At 36.1% G+C, this 11,329-nt stretch overlaps 1 protein-coding gene across 1 annotated transcript in view; it reads left to right on the top strand.

Moving 5' to 3' along the window:
- The window catches only part of SLC2A13 (solute carrier family 2 member 13), a 100,099-nt gene that overhangs the window by 50,158 nt on the left and 38,612 nt on the right, over positions 1-11,329 (top strand). The gene's annotated exons all lie outside the window — the stretch shown is intronic.

The following is an 11,329-nucleotide window of genomic DNA, read 5'->3' as shown; positions in this document are numbered from 1 at the left end:
TGTGCATAATTAAACAGGCACTAAATATGTCCTACCCTAACCAAACGCATTCACATAAAAACATTTTTTATATACAATTGAAAGAAAAATTAGAAAAAACATAAAAGATACCTACCAGAAAAACAAAAAACAAAGGAGAGGGGTGGAGGGTAGGGAATAAGGAGGATGAGACCCCAGACCCACCTAGCCATAAGTAACTGCAGTAATACTAAAATAAAAAGACAAAATAAACCTCAAAAGGAAAAAAGGTCCATATTAAAATCCCCTGGTAAATAATGCGTGATCCAAGGCATCCAAATGTTATGGAAAACTCCCATAGAATTATTTAATTTTGCAGCTAAAAGCTCATTAGTACCAAGTAATCGTACATTTTACTTGTTTAACCCCCCTAGCGGTAATACCAAGTGTGACTTGGGGTGGATTTTACCTGCAAAACATGGTAATCCTGCTCTTCCCTGCAGGTCCTGGGGACACCTCTTCTCTCTTCAATCTTCAGCTGCGAACTGCAGAGTTGTTTTCCGGAGTTTTCCAGTGATGTTGGTGCGGGCGGGAGGATCGGCGGAGAATTCAAATAATTTTGTATCGGATTCATTACAAAACGGCTATATTGATTCCAATACAAAGAAATCCTGATATATATATTTATAATTATAGCCTATGATGTAAAATACATTTCCATGCAAAAAAAATGTAACACTTTTTGCATGGAAATACCGACAGAATTAGAATGCTAGGGGGGGTTTAGGGTGGGGTACCTGAAGACCTAGCCTTAGCAAGTGTTTGCTTGGCTGCTATGAAAACAAAATTGAAAAGTCTAAATGTTGATGTTTCATACAATTGTGTGGTTTTAGCAGCAACAATGCTTCATAGGGATCTTTCTTTATACTCTTTTGGGGACAAAAGGGTATATACAATCTGGTATACACCAATCATGAACCATTTACCACGCAGACAGGTCCCCCAAATATGATAAGAAGTACCCTCTGCATCGCATTGTCGGAAACGCAAATTAGACATTTCAGATTTGAATTTTGCCATTCTAACGGGTGTCAACTACCAGCGCGTAAACAGTTTATAATTAGCTTCATAAAAACTAACATGTACCACACCATGTGCCGCTGTGTCCCAGATATGCTCCCATTGGGAGGAATGTTACAGTATTTATTATACAATTCTATTTAACATTCTTTAAACCAAAAAGGTAATGATAAATTATAATCAACACTTTTTTGCAACTGAACTGCATACAACTCAGTACAATAATTTTAGGAAATACATTACAAAAAGAATTCAAATAAATCAGACAAAGGACAAGAATAGTCACATACTAATTAGCTGTCCTAGGTACATTATGGATAGTATCAAAACTAGAGCATTTAATCTTTTGACCTTTTAAGGAGAGGTCTGGGAATCAACAGAAGCCACAAATAGGTTTTATTCAAAAACTGTTTCTATTCATACATGTTTTTTGTAAAGGCAGGTATGTGTACCATGTATGCCTAAATGAAAAGGATTGCTCCAATTGATGAATAATGGAACCTAAAGAAACATTTATCTAATTTTGAAGTTAAAGAACCATATGCCTGTAGGGAGCATATTCAGTTAGGCAAGGAAATAACCTGATTAGTAAGAATAAACATTAGGTCATCCGCATATGGAGGCCTTAACTTCCCTTCAAGCCACAATTAGGTTTAGTACTGCATGCTAAATAAGGGTTTGTTGTGGACCAATATACTACCAGGATCTATAACCCTCAATTAAAACATGTTTGCGTTGTACAATAAAAAGGGGATGCAGGTGACAAACCTGCAGGAGGGAAAGAGGACCCTTTCCAATAGAGATTACAAGAGGTGGGAGAGGAAATGGTGACAAATTGATAGTATAAGGGAAATTTGGAAAGGTGGGTTTGAATGGCTTGTTCAAATATGTTTATATAGGTAAGAACAAGCCTAATAGGTTGAGGGATGGAGTACCTGAGAGTGTGTCGAAGCTTTAGAGAACTCTCTTTTCCAACTCTCTCCATAAAAAAGCTGTAGGGGTTGGGGGCAAGTTATAATTGAGGATTATAATTGAGTTTATTATTAGGTCATTCAAGGTGGTGAGAGAGGTAAGCAAGGGTGTATTTATGTATCAGGTCACAAATATAGATAGGACAAAAGATGTGGATTGATTTCATTTCACTTGTTGAAGACTGAACTTCAGACAGAAAGGCCCACAAACAAACAGCAACTGAAAGCCGCTGCAGTAAAGGCCTGGCAGAGCATTAAAAAGGAGGAAATCCAGCATCCGGTGATGTCCATGAGTTTAAGACTACAGGCTGTCATTGCCAGCAAAGGGTTTTCAACCAAGTATTAGAAATAAACATTTTATTTTTAGATTTTTATTCCTCCAATTACTTTTGAGCACCTGAAATGAAGTGACTGTGTTAAAATAAGGCTTTACTTCCTCACATTTGTATGCAATCTTTTTGTTCAAACCACTGAATTAAAGCTGAAAGTCTGGAGTTCAACTGTATCTGAGTTGTTTCATTTAAAATTATTGTGGTAATGTACAGAACCAAAATTAGAAAAAAGCTGTCTTTGTCCAATTATTTATGGACCTAACTGTATTAGAAAAACAAATGCTGACAGGTTGATTGAAATGATTTTGACAAAGAATGCTTTACTGCTCCTTTTGCCAATAAAAAGTCTGCTTGTCAGTGCTTTTTACTAAATGGACTTCAGCTTTTTGGGCGATCCTTTGTTTTGCATACTTTCTGAACCCTGAGAACTAAGAGAATCAAGGGAGAATATGCCAGCAAGAAAACCTGCAAATGTTGCATCTCTTGAGCGGAGTTATTGTTCATTCAGCTTTAAGCAAAAAAAAAATTTATGTGAAATTATACAGCAAATTATGCTAACCTGAGTAATGGGGACCATGTTTGATTGGCAATTTTGCTTGTTAAAAAAACATAAAGCTAACTTTTGTTCTGAATATAAAAAATGTCTGACAATCCTTTCAGCAGCTTCAAAGAGCATGTTTGTCCTTTATGCAATATGTGGCCTAACCTTGAATGAAGCCTTTGACTATTTTCCTGAGAAGATTTATTCATTGCGTTTTATAAAAAAAAAAAAAAAAATCTGATGAAAGCCTTCCTGTAATATTCTTTTGTTTTTTAAGGTCCATTATAGATCAGTTTCAAAGTCAGAAAAAAAGAACATATGGTGAAGAACACCAATTGTTTTAGCAGGATTTTTTAGGTCAATATCAACTACATTTATTATGAAAATAACAAAATTTGAATAATATTAACATTAAAAGGCTCATTTCCAATACATAAAACCACATAAAAAGGGATACATTCTGGGTTAATTCTCTACGCGTTTTGCGGAAATATCTGCTTCCTCAGGAGAGAGGAGAAAGAATCTACAACCATAAAAAAAGATTTCATTGTTATCATCAATTAAATTATTACTACATTAACAGAAAAAATACATTAAACTAAACATACATCAAAATACCTGATGCTTGTGTTTTTAGCAACACTCTCTGTGTAGAATCAGTGGTGGGGAACAAATCGGTAGTCATGGCAGTGAAACTGTTATATGTTTTGCTCTGGTATCAATCTGGTATCAACATAAATATGATAGCATTTTCAATTATCCGTCCCATCGTGTTTTACATGTTTGATAGTGCCTAATAGCCCATTATTACCCACTTCATATGGATTTCAAACAATGTTGCAAAACCGTGTTCCAACTGTTGCCAATTGGAGATTTCATTACATTTAATGTTGCAGTTACAAAAAGCAAGTGAGTAGAATTTTTACCTTTACCTATACAAATCTTTTAAAATAACCCTCTTTTCCGTTCTATTTACCCTAAATTGTCAGTAAAGCCAAAATGTTTTTGTTTCATTTGAGGCTCTGAAATAATTTTATCTGTTTGTTTATGCCGTTTTTGTAAAGTAGTGAATACCTGTTGACCCTGCTAAATATTTGCACTTTCTTATTGGTCTGCAGGCTGATCTTCCATTTGTAGCATACCTAATTTTTGTCTTCCAACTGACTGTGCACTCTGTCCCCCTCATCTTTTATATACCCAAATCCCAAGCAAGGAACTTGTGGTGGAGCAGCTGGATTACTGACTTTGACCTCTGTTCATCAAAAGTCATGAGTTCCCAACGGGCGCTGAAGATGTGTAAGGGTGCAAAATAAGGGGGCGTTGAGGACCAGCTGCTTCCCCCTCTTCCTGTGTGCTGCCCAGCTCTTCCTCTTCTGTTTGATTCACAGCCTTGGCTGTGGGTCATTGCGTGCTACCCCCCCACCTTGTACTGTGAAATATTCCTACTCCTTGTACAACAGCAGTATGAGAGCTGTGTCCGTCTCCATTAAAGTGGACCTAAAGTAAAAATGAAAAAGATGACAACTTTATTTGCACAGATCCCTGACATTTGCTGTATTTGTAAATGCGCGTGTTTGAGATCGCCATCCTTCTTTTTTCAATCACAGAAAAGTCCCTTCTGCACATGTATTTTCTCGAACCCAAGCCTCCTGGAATTCGTGACGTGCGTATCCCAGGAGTCTCTGCGCTTCCCTTCAGTCTGTATTCCTGCGGGGGTAATGACAGAATGGGAGGGGCTTTGGCTTTTTGTTTTTTGATGCATTTTATGAAAAAAACAAAGGGTTATCTTCCCTTCTATATAAAGTAAAAATTGTGGTGATTAGTTATTTCAAGACCAAGGTCCTCAAATTGAGTTTGCATATTTGGGACCCCTGGGGGCCACTTCCATAGTACTACCAATTGTTTGTGCGCTGTGGTGCCTCAATAATAAATTTGCTAGCTCACCAAAGTTTAAGGCTGCATTCAGACTGGTGGTGCGGTGGCTCTGCGTTTACCCCTTCTTCGTGCCATGGAACCCTGGCTTTGGGTAGACGCTCAGTACCGCTCACTGATGCCTGGAGTCAAATCTGCAGACACTGCTGCGTGAGGGACTGGGCAGCTGGCGGGGTGCCTATTACACATAGCGGCCCACTAGCCACCAAGCTTATCACACTAATAATATTCATTTTTTTAATATAAATTTTTATTTTAATTATATTTTGAGCAATACACCAACATTGGTAATATTTTCTAATAAAATAATTTTAAAAATCTGTCCTTAATATATATATCCTTTATATATAGATATATATATATCCTTTAATATATAGTATAGTGTACTTTATCCAAGGGGTGCACTATCGAATCACTCCTTGAAAAATTGGACTCTGACCCAACAAAGTTTGGGAACCTATGATCTAAGTGATGCCCACAGATTAGTGCAGTGTTGTAGTGAATAGAAGCAGACATGATAGATAGTGCCCTCCCCTGGATTTAAGCCCCACTCATAGCCCAAGTGCCTGCTGAGCACTTACTCAATGGTTACAGTATGATTTTCTTGTGTACTTTGTCTGGATTGTCGCAGTACAGCATCCAGCAGTAGTCAGCCATCATATTTTCATTCCAGAAACCTTGGTAGCGGTGCTACATTAACTGTGTGTCCTGGTGAAAACGTTCTCCTTGTTTGTCACTCACCATACCAAGATTTTCCGAAAAGAATTCTAGATGTGAGTGCAAGAAATGTATTTTTAATGACGTGACCACCCAGTTTCTGGTATGAATCAAGCAGATTCTGAACTCCTTCCTTGTATGCTGGAGACTTATGGTTGCCCAGGAAATTTTCACACAGCCACTTGAATGCATCCTAAGCTTCTTGCTCAGCTGCTGAGAGAGATTGTTTGAAAACATCATCTTGCCAAACAGACTTGATCTGTGGTCCTATAAATATCCCTTCATTCATTTTTGCAGTGTTTATATTTGGAAACTTCTTAACAAGGTACTGAAAACCCATGGAGTTTTTACTCATGGCCTTTACAAGCCTAACTTGATATGGAGAGGTGGCAGAAATATTTTATGTGGATCAACCAGAGGCAGAAACTTGACACTGCTTGTTCCGGACTTATAGGTATCTCCTGGTAGCCAATCACACTTGACATAACGGTCTATGTGAATAATCTAAAAACTGTTTGTAAAACAATTTTAGGTGACTTACTAAGGAGATATGAGATAATCCTCACCTGCTAGCCTATACCACTCTGCTGCCTGGCCTAAAGTCAGTGCTTTTTTTGTTTGGAGGAGATACCCACCTTAGAGTGTTGTTGTCAATAAAGAAGTGGTATGTAAAAAATACCTATTTGAAAGTATTTAATATTGTTATAAAATAAGGGTAAACTAGACATTGTTAATTCTTGTATGTCATTAGGTCTCAATAATTTCCTGATGAAGCAGGTTTAAACCTGCGAAACGCGTAGAATAAAAGTAAAAAATTCCATCTAACCTATATGAGACCTTGCTATGATGTGAAAATATTTTTGTTTTTACTTGTGTAGTTATATTGTCAGCCTTTTACTTGTGTTTTAAATTATCTAAAATAAAAGTTATATTTTCATCTATTTTAAATTCTGTGCCCAAAAAGTCCCCTGTTTTGTTTGTGATACTTGTAAGCCTAAGACATTCCATTGGGATGTGGCACATATTCGAAAAATCTTTACAACCTGACCTCTACTGCAAAATATATTTTTTGTGACTAAATCCCATATATTCTAGCCACCTAGTCTCCCTCTAGCGCGGTGTTTCTCAACTAAGATTCCTCCAAAGTTTGCTAGAGGTTTCTTGAACCATAGCAATCGCTGAGTTTCAGGGCAGTTTAACTGACACCAATAATCTTTTTGACTATTTCTTCCCAGTATTTGACGTTCTTCCCACTGACTACCACACTAACTTACTGTAAGTTGTGGATAAAGTAGTTATAACTGGGGTTCGCCAAAGGCCTAAAAGTTATTTCAGGGGGTTCCCCCATGTTAAAAAAAATAGAAATTCTGCTCTAATTAGATCCTACAGCTTTGAATTCTTCTAGCGCATGAGTTTTAAGTGGAAACCTGTACCCAGAATGCCAGTGCCTGGCTATATTGTGGTATAGATCAACTGACTTATTTACACTGATTTTTCATTAGTGTGTTAAATGTTTTTAGAGGTTGCTAGTTTACAGAAATGTAATATTTCTGATGTATGCTACAGCTCATTAAACCTGTCCCAATATACTAAATATTAACTAATATAACAAATATAACTAATGTCCTAATAATGGTGTGATCCCTTGATGTGTATGAAGAAAACATACAGTTTCAGATCCTCTGATTTGCTTTATTTACTCTGAAATTCACAAACTCATTTAACAGTTGACTCCTTATCGTGTTTCCTTTTTGTTATGAAAGGAATCACTCAATAGTTTGCTTGTGCCATCAGGAAGGCATCTGCTTTGACATCTGCACAATTGTGTCATTACTAGCACGATAATCAGTTAAAAAAAATGAATCAAATGTTAAGCATGCGAGAATTAAAAGGAAATGTCAAACATAGGATAAGTTTTGAGTACAAGATAGAAAATTAGTTTTTAAAGAGTTTTCTGGACATAAATAACAAACTACATAAATGGGACTTTTAAGGCAGTTCACATACACTGTAAGTAGATTTTAAAAACAAACATTTTTATTATAATACCACATGTAGAACACAAATCAACATATAAAAGTAGGTTGAAAATTCACACTCCCAGAAACATTATGGTAGGTGTATTTTATAGACCCTAGGATAAACATTTTTTTTAAACAAAGGTTCAGACTTATGATATTGTTACAGATCTTTTGGCAACCAAATGCGTTTCGCAGAGAAACTCTGCTTCATCAGGGTTTTTTTTAAGTATGCAGCTCATCAGTAACTTGAACGCACTAAAGATACAATACAAATGAGCATATAAATAGATACATTACAAACATCTAAAATATACATATAAATCATGTCACATGTATAGTGTTTGGAGTACCAAAGTAGACAGGGTTTTCGCTTCGCTCTTCCTCCCCAATCCCGCCTTTTGATTCCTCCCTGTTGAATTTGATTTTATGTAGCTGAATGTCATAGAATCAAAGACCACATCTCTGCTTTTGGCTTTTCTGTTTAGCTGATCATTGTCATCCTATTAGAACATTTGTCAAATATGTCCCTTGGAGCTCTCCTTGCAACTTCTGCCTTACTTACTCCATGAGATTTTTTTTTTCCTTTCATTTATTTCCTTTTCAGCTGATCAGTTACATATACTTTTCTCCCTTGTTTCTCAAGGTTAAACAATGATAAGTTTGTTTTAGAGACTTCTGTCTGGTTTCTTTATTGAAATGACCTATGCACCTCAAGGTTCCTCACAGTCTATGCGTCTGGCACCGGTTGACATTGTTTTTGTGTTGTCCAAGCTGTCCATGGTTTTTAGCCTTTGCTTCAATATGAAGGCTGACTTTTCATTCTACATGATCCCAGCAAGGCTTTGAGCTTTATAGTTTCTATGTTGCTAAGTTGGATTTAAAAGTTGTGAGTTGCCCATAGCTTTGTAGCCTCTGTCGGTTGTTCACACTTTTTGTTTCATTACTTTTAAATGTCACAGTTGATTAACCACCCTATGTTGTGCTGATGTTTGCACAAAACTGCTATATCACAGGTCACTTGGACACAATCCAGGGAGCTCCAAGCAACATAATTTCTCATACATGGAGTCTTTAGTAAATAACTGATCCTTTTTAACTCATTGATTCATTTTCCATTGCAGATTTTATGTTATTGGACAGTGGGTGTAGATAAATATATTTTGCTGTAAAAACATTTTTTAAATTGTGTGAACGTATGTGTGTTTTAAATGGGGTTAGGTACATTGGTAAACCCGATGTAGATTTACTACTGTTTGTAATGGAGAAGGTAATATTAAACACAAGAGCATAGCTTTCATTTATAATGCATCAGAGATAGTCACTAAGAGATGATGATAGACAGTTGTAAGCTTTTCATGATCTTCTCAGACTATGAAGAAATGAAAAAAATATGAATTTCAAATTCTTTTATCACTGTTAACGTGATGCTGGCTGTCATTGTTTGATTACGTGTTTGCAGTTCTGAAAGCCGTTCAAACATGAGTCTACCAATGAAAAGCAAATAACGTTGTCATCAGCATAGGAGCAGTTTGATATGGATAACATTGAATGAGCAAACTTCCTAAAGCTCTTTGGATCGTGATTCATTTTTGCAGTTAGAATATAGCTTGTATATAGCCTTTAACTTTAATAGTTAAGATCATTTTGTATTTAAGATTGTAGATGTTGTGTAAAGCCTTAGAGTAAATCATCCGCTTTTTCCAGCATATTCTTAAGTGCTTCCGGTTGTTTAAATATTGAAAAACTTCAAAAACCTGATTGGTTAATCTGGTCATTGCTTTCTTATATATTTTTTTTGTATGAAGAAGGATAAAAATCATTTCATAGAGTTGTACAATTATTTGTTGCCTGGAAAAAGGTTTTTGCATATTTTCTGACTTCTGTCTTTTTTTCAACCTATATAGCTGTGTAGCATTAAAGTTGCTGATATATATTCACTATATATATAGTAAATACTGACTGGGTATAATTTTCATGATCAACTTCTTGAGTATAGCAACAATGCTGGACAGATCCTGAATTCAGAGCAGGGTTGCCTTCTCTTATGAGGGAATACATTTTCAACAGTGAAGCTGGGTGATCCAGCAAACCTGGAATGGATCTGGTCCAGGATTTAAAACATTTGTTAGCAAGTAGTAAATGACTTTGAAGAAATCCATTCTAGGTTTGCTGAATGACCCAGATTTGCTGATGAAAGTGTATCCTCTCCAGCCTTGGAGAGCTTTATTAAATCAGGCCCACTGAGTCTTCATAATCAGCACCTTGGCTGCTCCTGGTCCTGCCCGTTGCTTTTGGGATTAACAACACTACCTGAAATACTCCCACTGCAGATTATGGAAGAAGTAGCAAGTGAGGCACCAATAAAAGAGTTTTTGACTGGAGGAAGTAAAGAATCTTGTTCATCACATAGCAACTGGATTTGGTACTTCTTAAGACTGAAATACAGGATTTTTTTAGTTGTACTTAAAGGAAAAGCAGTAATGATTAGGCTTACTCATGGATTTGTACACTTTGTCTTTTTCTAATTGTTCTGACTTTTGAGTATGAAAGATATTTATATTTAGCCTGATTTATTTATTATGTGTCTGAAACAAAATAAAGTTTAAGGGATCAGAGGTCACATAAGAATGCCTTGTCTGATTTCCTGATTTCAAAATGTGCATACTCAAAATATGAAGATCAGTATGGCAATTCCCACAATTTGGTGAGCCCTGAACTTGATTGATGAAAGTTCTTTTTTTTTCCATTAATGTTTCTTTTCAAGGTTTAGCCTTAAAATAGCCACAATGTGTTTTTAAAATGGTTGCATTTAGGTGATCAATTCAAACAAGTAAACTACCTATATTTTGCACTTCATAAAAAAACAAAAATCATACATGTGAGTAAGGTAACGTGTTTTTGCAGTTTACCTTTGAATTGCTGGAAATGCTGGAAATGCTGCAGTCAGATATTAATAATTGTCTTTTCATTCTCCATGTATTTCTGCATTAATGAGGTTGCTAAGCGACATACTGTAGCCTTTGAATTATACATAGATCTTTTGTTTAAAAAAGAGAATATTCATTCCATACTCATGAATATATCATCCTTTTTAATGTTAGATTAGTTTCTAATTTTAAGATATTGATAAATGGTTCTTGCATTTGTTTCTTTGAAATGACAAATGCTATCTGAAAAAAATATATAGAAGAAAATTTAGATGTGTATGTGTGTGTGAATTTTTGAGACTAAGGCCCTGATTTATTAAAGCTCTCCAAGGCTGGAGAAAATACACTTTCAGCAGTGAAGCTGGGTGATCCAGCAAACCTGGAATTGATCTGTTCCAGGAGTGAAAACATTGGCTATCAAATAGCAAAGTACTTTTAGGAAATCCGTTCCAGGTCTGCGGGATCACCCAGCTTCACTGCTGAAAGTGTATTCTCTCCAGCTTTGGGGAAGGTTAATAAATCAGGGCCTAAGGCTTAGTCTACACGGACAGTTTCCTCAGGGTTTAAACTGAGGCTTTAAAAGCCCACTGAAATTCCCATGCATTCCAGAGGGCTAATCTACACCAGGATGTTTCCTTAAGGCACATTTATGAACGTTAACTATAACGCTGCCTGCAAATAAAAAAAAAAAAAAAAAAAGGATTAACGCTGGGAAATGCCTAAAAAAAGGCAAGTAAATGCTTCTATTGATTACAATGCTGTATAGACGTTTTCTAATAAAAGTGCATATAAACGCAGTAGGAACGTTTACAAGCATTTTTAAAAACGTCCGTGTAGACCCAGCCTAAAT

The sequence above is a fragment of the Pyxicephalus adspersus genome, chromosome 2 (genome assembly GCF_032062135.1).
Source record: "Pyxicephalus adspersus chromosome 2, UCB_Pads_2.0, whole genome shotgun sequence".
In the NCBI taxonomy this organism is placed as follows: Eukaryota; Metazoa; Chordata; class Amphibia; order Anura; family Pyxicephalidae; genus Pyxicephalus; species Pyxicephalus adspersus.
Note: the sequence above shows the minus strand (reverse complement) of the source record. Positions and strands in the feature narration are given on the sequence as shown.